This window comes from Carlito syrichta, unplaced genomic scaffold (genome assembly GCF_000164805.1).
Source record: "Carlito syrichta isolate Samal-C Ts95f unplaced genomic scaffold, Tarsius_syrichta-2.0.1 Scaffold288075, whole genome shotgun sequence".
NCBI lineage: Eukaryota > Metazoa > Chordata > Mammalia > Primates > Tarsiidae > Carlito > Carlito syrichta.
In genome coordinates, this window is record NW_007232171.1 from 82,980 (window position 1) to 96,978 (window position 13,999).

Below are 13,999 nucleotides of genomic sequence, written 5' to 3' on the forward strand. Positions count from 1 at the left end.
AAAAAGTTGTGTACTTATTCTTACATTTTTAAACTTCAGTAACCTTTAAAGTATTTTTTGTTTGATGCAGGACATCTATTGAGATGCTTTTTCTGCTGTTCAAAACAGTTTTTGAACTCATCAATTTTGATGCCTTTTAGTGCTTCTACTATTTTTTGTTTTACTTCTCCTTCAGCAAAACACTTTCCTTTGAGGACTTTTTCATCGAAGGAAACCAAAAACAGCTGCTCAAGGCGAGATTGGGTTAATAGGGAGGTTGGGGCACAGGGGTCATGCCATTTTCAGTACTGCGTAGGCAGGTGTGCTTGTGAATCACCCATCCAGAAATGGGCAAACGTGTTGAAAGAATCTCAAGAAGAAAAAATTCACTGAAGCCAAATGCAGCCTCTCACAACAATGCTAGCCGGTACACCATGGCCAATGGGTTACTAAAACACTTACATAGATGGGGAAGCCTATACTACAATGGACCTCCATTGTATATACCCTCCAAAAGGTAATTCTGGTTTTTTTGAGGAGGGTCCCTTAATTCATTGTGTAATTATTACCACAATTAAATTAACAGATCCATCACTACCAATGCTATACATAAGATCTACAGAACTTATTTATCTTTTAACTGAAGGTTTGTACATTTTGACCAACTATTTCCCCTACCTCCCTTCCCTGGGCAACTACTATTATACTTTTTGCTTCTATGAATTCAAATTTTTTAGATTGCCTATCTTTTTGTGTCTGGCTTATTTCCCTTTGCAAAATGTCTTCTAGATATATCCATGATGTTGCAAATGGCAGAACTTCCATCTTTGTATGACTGAATAATATCCCATTGTGTACATATACCAGTTTTCTATGTACATTCATCTGTTGATGGACACCTAGGTTGATTTCCTATCTTAGCTATTGTGAATGATGCTGCAGTGAACATGGACCTACAGATATCTCTTCAGTACTTCTTTCCTTTGGATATATACCCAAAAGTGGGATTTCTAGTTTCATTTTTAAGTTTTTGATGAGTATCCACACTGTTATCTGTAATAGCTGTACAAGTTTACATTTCCACCAACAGTATACAAATGTTCCCTGTTGTTCTCATCCTTGCCAACACTTATCTGTCATATTTTGCATAATCGCTATCCTAACAGGTGTGAAGTTATATTTCATTGTGTGTGTGTGTGTGTGTGTATGTGTATATTTAAGACATGGTTTCACTCTGCTGCCCAGGCTGGAGTTCAGTGGCTAAATCATAGCTCTCTGCGGTCTCAAACACCTGGGCTTAAGCAATCCTTCATTGTGATTTTGATTTGTTTTTCTCTGATGAACTGTGAGCAGATGCTGTTATTATCCCTACTTTACATATGAGGAAACTTAGCTATAGAGAAGTTGAATGAATTGCTCAAGGTCACACAGCTAGTGTGGTCTAGTTGGGATTTACTTCATTCTGGTACCATTTGTCTACACTGCCACAGTTTGCTTCACTAAGTAGCAGAACATTCGGCTTTTTTTCTGTGTGGCACTTTTTCTTATGAAGGTGGCAGAGAAAGGAAGTAAGGTATCAGGAGAATAGCCATAGCATGGTGTAGTTAGCACTGTTGAGAAATGCGATATGAGGTGGCTTTAGTTGAGACATGGTATCAAATGACATTGGTTAACGTAGTAAGAAAGCAACTTCCTTTTAGTGCTTTTGATTATATCTAAGGGAAAGTCTCAATGTAGTCTTATTTTGTCTCTAAAATCTTTGAGGTGTTTTTCTTTTTCTTTTTTTACTTTTTTCTCACTCTTGCTTGTAATCTGCTGGGTATTTAAGCCTCTGTGCTCTTTGGAGCATGCCCTTAGTTGGTTTTTGTCTTTCTGCCTCAAGTCAAATAATTCCTGAATCTGGGAGACAATATGGTAGACAGGATGAAGGCTCTTCTCCCAGACCTCTCCTTTGAGGACTGTGTGTCAACCTGCTTGTCTACTCTTGAATTTGGTCCTTTTAAAACATATATGTATGGCAGTCTCCCTTGTGAAACAGATGTGTTTGTAAAAGGCAATATTTCTCATGACTCATTGTACAGAATCTACTGATTAAGTGTAGAGTTGGTACCTATTAAACACAGTGAGCTTAAGTGTTCAGTGAAACTGAACCATGAATGAAGACTAAGAGGGAAGGTTGAAGTGGTTTACTATATAGTTGTCACTGTTTGATGGGAAAACTGGAAAAAAAGAAATCGTGTGGTTAGTATGTTGGTGTCCTAGTGAAATCAATATTTAACACTCTTGAGTTTAAAACTCTTTAGACTCTCCTGAGTCTTTCATACTAACCCTCTCCTAACCAGGAGGGCCTATGGAAGAAATGAAGAAATACCAGGGGAAAGTAATTTATTCAGCAGATCATAATGAAGATGTTGGTGTATATGCTGTATCTGTCTTGCACATACATTACATGTATGTATATACATGTTTGTGTATACATAAAATGTGTATGTATATGTGTGTATGCATATATATACATATATATGAATTCACATTTTATTTAAACCTGATATATTCGTGTCTAGATGGAGAAAATATAGAATATCAAAGACAGCTATTTTTATGAGAAAAATTTATTTCACAGTGATTTAGAATGTTTTATTTAGCAGTTTTTAATCCTTTCAAAGTAAAGTAATTTCACAAAATATCAATATCTGACTCAGGACAAACTAGACAGCTACACAGAATTTGTGTTTAATTTATGATCATCATACTCCATGAAAGTAGAGCAAGTACTATTTAGCAAGTCTGTTTAAGTTGCTATAATAGAATGCCACAGACTGGGTGGCTTATAAACAACCAAAATATCCATTTCTCACAGTTTGGAGGCTGAGAAGTCCAAGATGAAGACACTGGTGGATTTGGAGTCTGATAAGCACCCACTTCCACACTTATAGATGGTTGTCTTCTTCTTGTAACCTCACTTGGTGGAATGGATGAGGGAGCTCTGGTGTTTCCTTTAAAAGGGCACTAATCCCATTCGTGAGGGCTCTGTTCATGACCTCATCACTTCCCAGAGTCCCCATCTTTCTACCAACAACTTAGGAATAAGGTTTCAACCTATGAATAGAGGAGTGGGGGAGTTGTGGTATAAACATTCAGTGGATGGCATACTAACTAGCACTGGTTAAATTCGTGGTTTTGTTTTTACTGCTGCTGCTGTTAAACTTGAAGGTTCAGGCTTTCATTGTGTCAAGAAAACAGTTACTTTTTGGGAGGGGGATGACTGATAATAATATTAGTTTGGGTAAGTACCAGGCTAGGCTTTTTGATAGCCATCTGCAGTATGGGAACTTGAAGGTCCATTATGAACAACAGATAATTGTATATACTTTACATGTAAATAATACCCATATGCTAATTCCTGATTTATATCTATTAAAATAAATGCCCTGGAAAGGCAAAAATATTTGTTTTACACACAGCAATATCCCTAACACCTAGAGTTAAGACACAATTGTTCTAATAATATCCTTTATATATATAGGACATTGTTTTAATCTTGTAATCCCTCTTTCTTTCCTTGAGCATTTTCCACTTTTTACTTTCTATTATCCTTATTTGTGCATATATCTTATTTTCTAACTTAGCTAAAAATTTCTTAGTAGTAAAATTTTTGTATTTTGTATTGAACATAATGGTTTGTATGTTTAATAGTCATGATAATTACTAATTAATTAAACAATGACCTGAAAATTGTAATACTCTTCTTCTTGAGAGAGAGAAAAATGGCTAGTATCACTATTTATATTTCAAATGATCTACTTTTTTTTTAAAAAAAGATCAGTATAAAAAGCAATCTGGTTTTCTTAAAAATAAGATAATTTCAGAAGTATTTCTGCAAAGACTCAGAAGTGATAACTTTACATGAGTAAAGCTAACTATTACTATCCCAGAAATATTCAGATCAGGTCATGGGTGATGATGCAAATAAAAATTTAAATTCAAACTGTGACATTTTTGTTTTAGAGCAAACTGAGTATGTTTATTTCCTTATTGTTGATGTAATTTGAGAGACCATTGCCCCAAGAACAATTGAATTTCAAAGGAAGCTCCATTTCCCAGATTACATCTACTCTCTCGAATGTCCATTGGATTGAGAAGATTCAGCTTCCTCTTCTCCGTTTATACTAGATAATATATACTTCAGTAAACCCACGATGGACCTAAGATTGAAAAACCAGTTGTAGTTTATTTTTTAGTGCACAAAGCAGAACAAGTTTTCTGTGTTTTTCAGTTGTTAACAGCCTGCATGTTTGTATGTACTGATAGGAAGAAGGCAGCGTGCTGCGCGAATGCACATCTGTAGTGTCCCTTGACCGGAGCCCTTTCTGCTTCCTGCAGACTTTCCCCATACTTTGCAACTATGTAATAGTAAGATTAAAACAGGCCACAAGTTCATTTCTGCATGTATTTACATGTTCTGTCCCTCCTCTATCACCCCAAATCACACAAGGAGCATACCAGAAGTTGTAGTTCCAACTGTATGGAACCCATATGGTTACTATTACCAAGAAGACCTGAATTCTAGCTACCTCTTTTCATTTTGTATCAGGTAAGGGATGTCAGCAACCCAACCCAGCTATCGAAGAAGTTTTTCTATCTTTTACTTGATCCTAAACCAGGCGAAGTGAGGACCTATGGGAGGCCCAGACTTCACCTGTGCATAGATCACTTATGTGCCTAATCCTGACTTGTTCCCCACATCTTTAAAGTAGAATATATATTCAAAAGGTTTCTATCTTCTCTCTGGTGTTGAATACCCATTAAATGATTGTTGAATGAATGAAATGGGAGCTCAGTTCAGTAGAACACTTAGGCAGTGTGTGACAACAGCTCCTTTCCCAGGCTTACTCCCAGATTCCTAACTCACAAATATATGAACATTAAGCCATCTGATCTACTCACAATTTTCTCCTCATTTGTCATTACTACCTTTCTTTATCTAAAGAATTCTGTGACTGTCTCTGTGCCCTCTTCCAACCAAAGAACTCTTCGCTCTTTGCACTAGTGTCTTTCTCCTAGCCATCCTTTCTTACAGCATGCTCAGATGCCCCTCAAACTGGAGAGAGAGAGAGAGAGAGAGAGAGAGAGAGAGAGAGAGAGAGAAGTAGCTTACCTTCTTTCACTGATTATTTATTTAATTGAAAACTATTTATAGAAAGCTAACTAGATGCCATGCACTGTACTAAGATGAGTGCTAGGTAGTAGAGGTTCCTGTCCTCTGATATTCTACAATTTAGAGAAGAAGGCACTTAGTAAATTATGTCTCTCTCTCTCTCTCTCTCTCTCTCTCTCTCTCTCTCTCTCCCCCCTCTCTCCCTCTCCCCCCTTCACGTATACACACACATTGAAAGACAAGGAAAGATGGAAGAATGCAACTATACATGTGCTATGAAAAAATATTATTGATGGGAAAAGCATCTGTAAGGAAGTGACATTTGGAATAATAGTAACTTCTTGGTGTTAGCCAAGAAGAAAGTGGAAGGAAGAGTGTCCTAGGTAGGGAGAATGTCTTGTGCCAATATCTGGAGATACAAAAGAGGAGTTGGCAAATTAGAGAAGAAGGTTAGTGTGAATAAAGTGAGTTCTGGAGAGAATGGTCAGGAGGAAAGGATGTGGAAGCTTTCGGTGATTAGAGTTAACCCGAAATTTTAAACTATATTAAGGTGATTGTGAAAGTTTCTACTTTTCTTATAAATTATATTAATTTTTGCTTTGTGCATTCTGAGGCTTTCTTATTAGGCACACACATTTAGGATGATGGCTTTGGTTTTATATTGGATGTTGCTTTTATCATGAAATGTTCATCTTTACTTTAGTAATATTACTTGTCTTGAAGTTTATTTTAACTGTTATTTAAATAGACATTCTACCCTTCCGATACTTACTGTTTAAATGATTTTTCTTAATTCATGTATGTACTTTCAGCTTACCTATCTCTTTATGCTTGAACAGCATCTCTTATATATAGCGTGTATTTGGGTCTTTTTTATCCATTGTGATAATGTATTTCTTTCTTGAAGCTTAGATTATTAGCATTTAATGTGATTATTGTTAGGGTTGAATTTTGGTCTACTACTTTTTTGTCCTTCAACTTTGTAGTTCGTCTGATTCCCCATTTCCATCTTATTTTGAATTGTTTACATGTTTTTTGCTTTGTTTTGCTTTTCATTTTATTTCTATTGGCTTTTTAGCTACACCTCTTAATGTTAAATATTTTTTAGTTGTTGTTCTAGGAATTACAACATATATCCCTGATCTTTCACACTCTATTTGCATGGAATTAATTTAAAATGTAGAAACATTGACCCCATATAGGGCTTTTTGCTGTCTCTCCTGCTCTATTTAGTGATGTTGTTGTCATATGAGCAATACCTATATACACCTGCAATTCCATAAGACATTCTGTATTTTTATACATTAATATTAAACACAGTTAAAGAACTTAAATATAGTTTTCTACATTTACCAACACTTTCTCCATTTCTGAAGCTCTTTCTTTGTTCTTTAAGATCAAGTTTCCCTCCAGTATCATTCTCCTTCAGACTAAGGAAGTACCTTTAATATTTTCTGGATGCAGATTTTTTTTCCAGGAGTGAATTTTCTTGATTTTTTTTAAATCTTAGAATTCCTTTATTTCACCTTAATTTTTGAATGAACTTTTTTTTTTTTTTTTTTTTGCTATAAGAATCTGGGTTGACAACTTTTTTTCTTTCAACATAGTGAGGATTTTCCATTTACCTCTTGTTGCTTGGTTTCTGATGACAGTCTGTTATCACTGTTACTCTATATATAACATATCATTTTCTTTACCTATAGCTGCTTTTAGGATTTTCTTTTTATCTCATTTTAATTTGTTTTATTGTGAGGTATCTAGGCATGGTTTTCTTTGTATTTATTCGAATTGAGTTTGATGCACTTCCTGATTCTAAATAATTTTTTTTTTTACCACATTTGGGACTTTTAAAATTTTTAGTCCTTAAATATTCTTTGCTATGCTGTTTTCTCAGTCCTCTCCTCTGGCCTAACAATAGCACATATGCTAGATCCTCAATATTTTCCACAGGTCCCTGAGACTCTGTTCATTAGGTTTTCAATCTTTTTTCTTTCTTTTTATCATATTTTTACTTATCCTTTCTTTTATCATCTTTATTTTTGTATTCAACTAATCCAGTGAAAATATTTCATTTCTAATATAATGTTTATTTTGATAATTTTTATTTTGTTATTAATATTATTATTATTGTTATTATTTGAGTTGGGGTTTCACTCTGCTTCCCAGGCTGGAGTCAGTGGCACACTCACGGCCACTGCAGCCTCGACCTGCTGGGTTCAGGTGATCCTTCCACCTCAGGCTTCCAAGTAGCTGGAACTACAGGTGTTCACCATCATGCCTGGCTAATTTTTTGATTTATTGTAGAGATGAGTTCTCATCAAGTTGCTGAGGCTGGTCTTGAACCACTGAGCTCAGGCAATCCTCTCACCTCCCAAAGTTCTGGGATGACAGACTTGAGAGCTACCACACCCAACCTGGTTATTTTTAATAGTTCTATTTTTGGAGATTGCTTATATTTTAAGCATTGGTAGCTTTTATTACAAATTGAATAATTTACTTTCAATCTTTAAAAAGGCACATATACACTTTTAAAAGGTAAGTCAGAAACTGGAAAAAGAAATTGGCATTGTATGGACACTCAGAATGTTAGGACCCAGAATATGTAAAATTTCTTGCATTTTCAAAAGACAACTGCATAGAAAAATGATCAAAAGATACAATGACAATTCAAAGAAAAGGAAACCTGCATTCCCAATAAATATAAGAAAAAGTGTGTATTCTCAAAGTAAATAATAAATTAAAATAAGAAATTAATGAGATACTTTCTCATCTCCAACCAAAAAAGTTGGACAGTATCAAATGTTGGTGATCATGTGAAAAAATAGTAACTTTCATATACTATGTTAATATAAATTGGTGTAATTTCGGTGGAAAACAATTTTGCAATATTTAATATAACTGAAGGTACAGATAACATTTGATTAAAAAATTCTATCCCTAGTGATATATTGTAGAGAAACTTTTCCAAACATAGCTTGCCAACTACCAGACACATTCATGGGTCCAACACATGGGTCCAGTCAGATTTGTCTAATATCTAGATGTAACAATCAGACATCAAACTAGACCATAAAAATTACAATAATTAATACATATAGTTTCAATTTACTAAAGTTTAATTTGTCTGACATAAAGTGACACTTTTTCCTTGCATGTCTATTTTGTACATAAATATAAATATAGTGAAAATAGAAGTAGAATCATATTAATATTATATAATAATAGCATAGAACAATATTTTCCTTATGTGGCAAGTACTTGTTTTTGCTATTCTCTGTATGGCTAGAGAAAACCAGAAAAATAAAGACATACATTTCCTTTCCCATTCCAAGAAAGTAGTTGAGCCTTTTGGGTATTCAGGCTGGGCTCTCCTGACTCAGATGATCTCTAGGGACCTTGGTATTTCTTGGTCATAGAGATAATTTGCTTTGTCTTTAACAGTTGAAAGAGGCTGGTTCTAAGGTTTGAAGTAACTGAAGTGCTCAGATCTTTATTTCTTCATACAGTTTTTGTTGCTGTGTATCTAGTGTTCTTTCATTTCACCTTACAGAATTTTCTTGATATTTCTTTCAGGTCATATCTAGTGGTAAAAAAAACTCCCATACCTTTTGTTTACCTGGGAATTTATTGATTTTTCTCTCATTTTTAAGGAACAGTTTTAGTAGACATAGGATTCTTGGTTGACATCTGGTTTTCTTTTAGCACTTCGAGTATATCTGCCCAATGCCTTCCAGACCCCCAAGTTTCTGATTTAAAAATCTGCTGATATTCTTACTTAGAAACCTTTGTATGTGACACATTGCTTCTCTCTTGCCTGCTGTCAAGATTCTCTCTTTAACTTTGTCTTTCAAAAGTTTGATATAATATGTCTTGGTGGGAGTCTCTTAGGATTCATCTTTTTTTCTGAATTGGTGTCTTGCTCTGTTACTCAGGCTGGAGTGCAGTGTTATGATCATGGCTCATTGCAGCCTCAATCTCTTGGGTACAAGTAATCTTTCCACCTCAGCCTTCTGAGTAGCTGGGACTACAGGCACATGCCACTATGCCCAGCTACTTTGGGTTTTTTATATCGACGAGGTCTTGCTATGTTGCCTGGGCTGGTCTTGAACTCCTAGGCTCAAGCAATCCTCCACCTTGGCCTTCCAAGTGCTGGGATTACAGCCATGAGCCACTGTGCCTGTCCTTAGACTCATCTTATTTGCAGTTCTTTGAGCTTCTTGTATATTTATATTCATATCTTTTATCAAATTTAAAGACTTTTCAGACATTAGTTTTTCAAATATTCTCTGTTTCTTTTTCTTCTAGGACTTCCACACTGCTTAACTGTTTCTGGTTGATGGTGTCCCATAGGTTGTTTAGGCATTCTTGGCTTTTCTTTATTTTTCTTTCTTTCTTTTAAAAAAATTTTAGTTTATTTTATTTTAAAGATGTGGGTACAATTCAGGATTAGGTATACAAATGGTCATTGTACAGGTAAAGTTTGGGCCTCCCGTTGGTCCCCACTTTGCCGTGTTTGAGATCAGGTGCCCTTATTAATGTTCTCTTCACTTTTCTTTAATAATTTTTTATTTCTTTTCTCTAGACTTGATAGTTTTTATTGTTGTATATTCAAGTTCACAGATTGACTCTTCTACTTACTCATATCTTCCTGTGAATCTCTCTACTGAATTTTTATTTTTTAGAGACAGGGTTTCACTCTGTTCCCCAGGCTGGAATACAGTGGCATGATCATGACTCACTGCAGCCTCAACCTCCTGGGCTGAGGTGATCCTCCTACTTCAGCCTCCTGAGTAGGCTGGATTTACAGGCAGATGCCACCATGCCCAGCTAATTTTTTAAAATTTTTGTGTAGACGAGTTCTTGCTAAGTTGCCTAGGCTGTCGACATCTTTTGTAGTTCTTTTAGAATGTTTAAAACAATTTTTTAAAAGGCTTTGACTATACTCTACCATCATGTCTTTTCCAGGAATAATTTCTGTTGACTTTTTCCTTTAAATGGCGCATTTTTTTGGATTGTCTTGTGATTTTTGTTGTTATTATTCTTTTTTTTTTTTTTTGAATTGGAGTCTCATGCTGTCTCCCAGACTGGAGTGCAGTGGCACGCTCACCTGCCACCACAGCCGTGACCTGCTGGGTTCAGGTGATCCTTCCGTCTCAGCCTTCCAAGTAGCTAGAACCACAGGCATGTGCCACCAGGCCCAGCTCATTTTTTGATTTATTGTAGAGATGAGGTATCTCACCAAGTTGCCCTGGCTAGTCTTGAACCCCAGACTAACCCCAAAGGGCTCAGGAAATCCTCTCCCGTCTGCTTTCCAAAGTATTGGGATTACAGGCGTGAGCCACCATGCCCAGCTGTTGTTCTTGAAAACTGGACATTTGACTCTAGGAATGTGGTAACTCTAGAAATCATATTTTTTCTCTTCCCCAGAGTATGATGTTGTTAGTTTTTGTTTGTTTGTTTTTAATTTTTGTAGGTTGCCTTTGTGTCAAGGATCAGCCTGAGGTGTAAACTTAGCTGCTTCTCAGATCTTTTCTGAGTTTGCACCTTTCTCTGAGCATGTATGATGACTTTCTGATTTTCCCATTACAAGCAGTTGCTTTTAAGTACCCTAATCTTTAATAACTGACTCCTTAAAGATGGGAGAAAAAGTGAAAGGTGGGGAAAAGAGGGCTCTGGCTCTGGTTTTTTAAATTCCCTGGCAATCACTTCAGCCAGATAGAGTTGGGTATATTACAGTGAGGGGAGATGCAACAGCATTGCCCTCCTTTCTCTGCATCTGTGTAGTCAAAAGTAGTAATCAGGGATCACAGGACAGATCTTGATATTTGGAGGATAGGGCCCTTTTTCTCACTCTGTCTTCTACAGACTGTGTGCAGGTTCGTTCACAAACAGACACACAGCTGCCTGCCACAAGGCTGGGGGTAGGAGATGGGTGGCTGCTAATGTGCTAAGAGCTGAAAATGACCAGAATTTAAAGTCCAATCCTTCCCCTGGAAGTTGCAAGCCTTCAATAACCCCAGACATTTCAAATAGTTATATCAGATGAATTCTGCTAGTGTAGTTGTCTAAGTGGAGAAACAGATTCCTGGTGCTTCCTACTCTGCTGTCTTTCTAAAATCCTGTCCTAAGGATCTATATTTTTTTATTCATTCTTAATGTATGTTTCCTTATATCATGGAGCATAGTTGTAATAATAGCTGCTTTAAAGCCCTTATCTGATAATTTGAACATCTGGGTTATCTTGGGGTTGGCATCCTGCTGATCATCTTTTCTCTTGAGACTTGGTCACATTTTCTTGTTTTTTGGTACATTGGATAATTTTGTGTTGTACCTTGGGCAACATAGTATGTTTCTATGTGTGGCCATATTTATTTCTTTTTTGTATGAAACTTAACATTTAAATGAGTTTATTATTCTCTCTGATATCAGATATGCATTCTGATTTTTGTTCAAAATAGAAATTTGCTCATTTTTCATGTGTTTCCTAGTATTGTGTTTTGCAAATTGGATTCAGTGAAACCCTATTGTTTTTGTAGTCTGTAATAAAAAATGTTTTGTATAATCAAGTAAGTTGGGGAAACTTTTCATTAAAGTTAAACATAAAACTGTACAGAGTCAGTTTGTAATGTATGCCATGAAGTGACGGTTTTCAAATGTAAGTCACATCTATTTGTGACTTCATGTGGTATGAGTCCTACTCATATATGAAAGTGTTTCTAGAAACAAAAAGTGATGCTTAGGCTTAGCTTGATTCCTCTTTGGAAATGTTTCAAATATTATTGTGTTGGTATAACTGTGATTATGAGTTTTAGGTCTGAATAGTGTTAACTTTGCCTTAATAGCTTAATAATGCATGAAGGGGACATGTAAGCTTTATCTAGAAAAAACTAATATTGAAACTCAATTTTTAAAATTAACTATGTGAGGAATAATCTTATTTAGCATTCCATTACTTATACTTGAGGACAAAAAATATTGCTAACCTGAATCCTTTTCCATAAATACAACATGCTTTCTTTTTGCCAGATGCTTAAATGTCATTGGGCTGTTTTAAAGTAGTTCTATTTGATCTCTGTGAAACAGATGGAAGTATTTGTTATACAAACCTTATTTAGAATATAATCTTTTTATTTTTTTCTCCCCTGATTGCATATGTTTGGCAGTGAGCTTTCTCTTCTAGATGTGAATGAATTTTGGGCAGTCTCCAAATCTAAACACACCCTAATTTCAAAAACCACAATCCTGAGGGCCCAATTCCTGTTTACTGAGGAATTAAAACCTGGTGAAACCACATAGTTACTAAATGCAGTATAACCTAGTGAGTTTTTAAAAACAAAAATCTTTATAGTTTATTTAGGGTTATTGACTGTCATTAACTTCAGAGAGTGAAGCTTTTTCACCAGCAGTGTATAATATTTACAGTTGGTTAAACATATCTATTGCTTCCGATTCTTAGAATATATTCTTTATATGGCGTAATGAATTTGTGGAGTGGGTAGAAAGTAGTAGTCTGGTGTGGGGAATGGGAGAGTAGTTGAGGTAGATTCTTTATTTTTGGTTAGTGTGTTGAATGACTATGTCAAATACATGACCATTAAAATGTCCATGTGTAACTATCAGTTGAATTGTGTTTTTCAAAAATTTTTTTTCTTCAGAAAAGAAAATTTTTTAACAACAACAACAAAAAAAAACTTAAAAATAAAAACCAAAGTAAATCCTGGAAGTGAATCCTATTAGAAGTTTAACTGAAGAAAAAAAAACATGAAAAAAGTTAGGAAGGGGAAAAAATGTCATACCCTTTTGTAATTAAACAGCTCTAATCCAATTAGAAGGAATTAAAAAGCAGGTAGGGCAGAAAGAATTAGAGGTCTAAATTTACACTTCTCAGGATTGGATTTCACAGGCATTCTCTATAGTTTTAGTAATCTTTACGTAGGGTAGTAGCTGACATACCATAAACCTTAATCTGGAAGAAGGATATAGTGCATGCCACATAACATAGCATCCTCAAAAGTGTATACCGTATTACATTAATGAAAATGAATTGGATTAACCATCTGTGTTCCCATAACTTCCTAGAGGAATTTAATTGATTCATGTTTTAAGCAACATTTAATCATCAGTTTCTTCAAACAAAAATGACAAGGGTATTGACTTTCTCTGTATAGCTGATTTAAAACCATACTCTCATATTTCATTGTTTTATTGAGTTGGTTCATGGAATCTTTACAAGTATGCTCATTTTCAACAACAAATGTGCTTAAGGTGAATTTCAGAATTAAAAAAAGAAAAGCTTTAGATCTTGAATCACTTACAGATTGACTCTATAGACTTAATAAAAACCAGAAATTATATTTCTTTCTTGATTATCTAGGATGTGACACTGCCTGCCAAATCATGAAATTATTGACTGATTTTTGGTGCAGTTATGCTTCTTTTGGATAACTGACTATATTGTATAAATTCCTGGAAAGTGAAAGTTAAAATGATTAACACTGCTGCATTGGACATATGTGGAAGTAAATGACATGGGATTGTTCATGTATGCTGTTTCTCTTATTTTATTTTTATTCATTTGTTTGCTTATTTTAAAGATAGGGCCTTTCACTGTCACCCAAGCTAGAGTGCAGTGACATGATCATGGCTCATTCCAGCCTTGACCTCCTGTGCTCGGATGAACCTCACTCCTCAGTCTCTCGAATAGGGGGGCCAAATGTGCCTGTTACCATATCTGGCTTCCTCTTATTTTAATATGAGATATTAATTTGGTTGCTATCTGGAAGGTTGACTTATTATAGAGTAGAGAGTATTTTCACGTTCACTATTGCTTGTGGAGTTTATGGCTGGTAGGTGCTCACAGCA

At 35.3% G+C, this 13,999-nt stretch overlaps 1 protein-coding gene across 1 annotated transcript in view; it reads left to right on the top strand.

The window, feature by feature from the left end:
- The window catches only part of LOC103255377 (formin-2-like), a gene marked incomplete at its 3' end in the record, with an annotated part of 160,241 nt that overhangs the window by 37,652 nt on the left and 108,590 nt on the right, over positions 1–13,999 (top strand). The window lies entirely within an intron of this gene.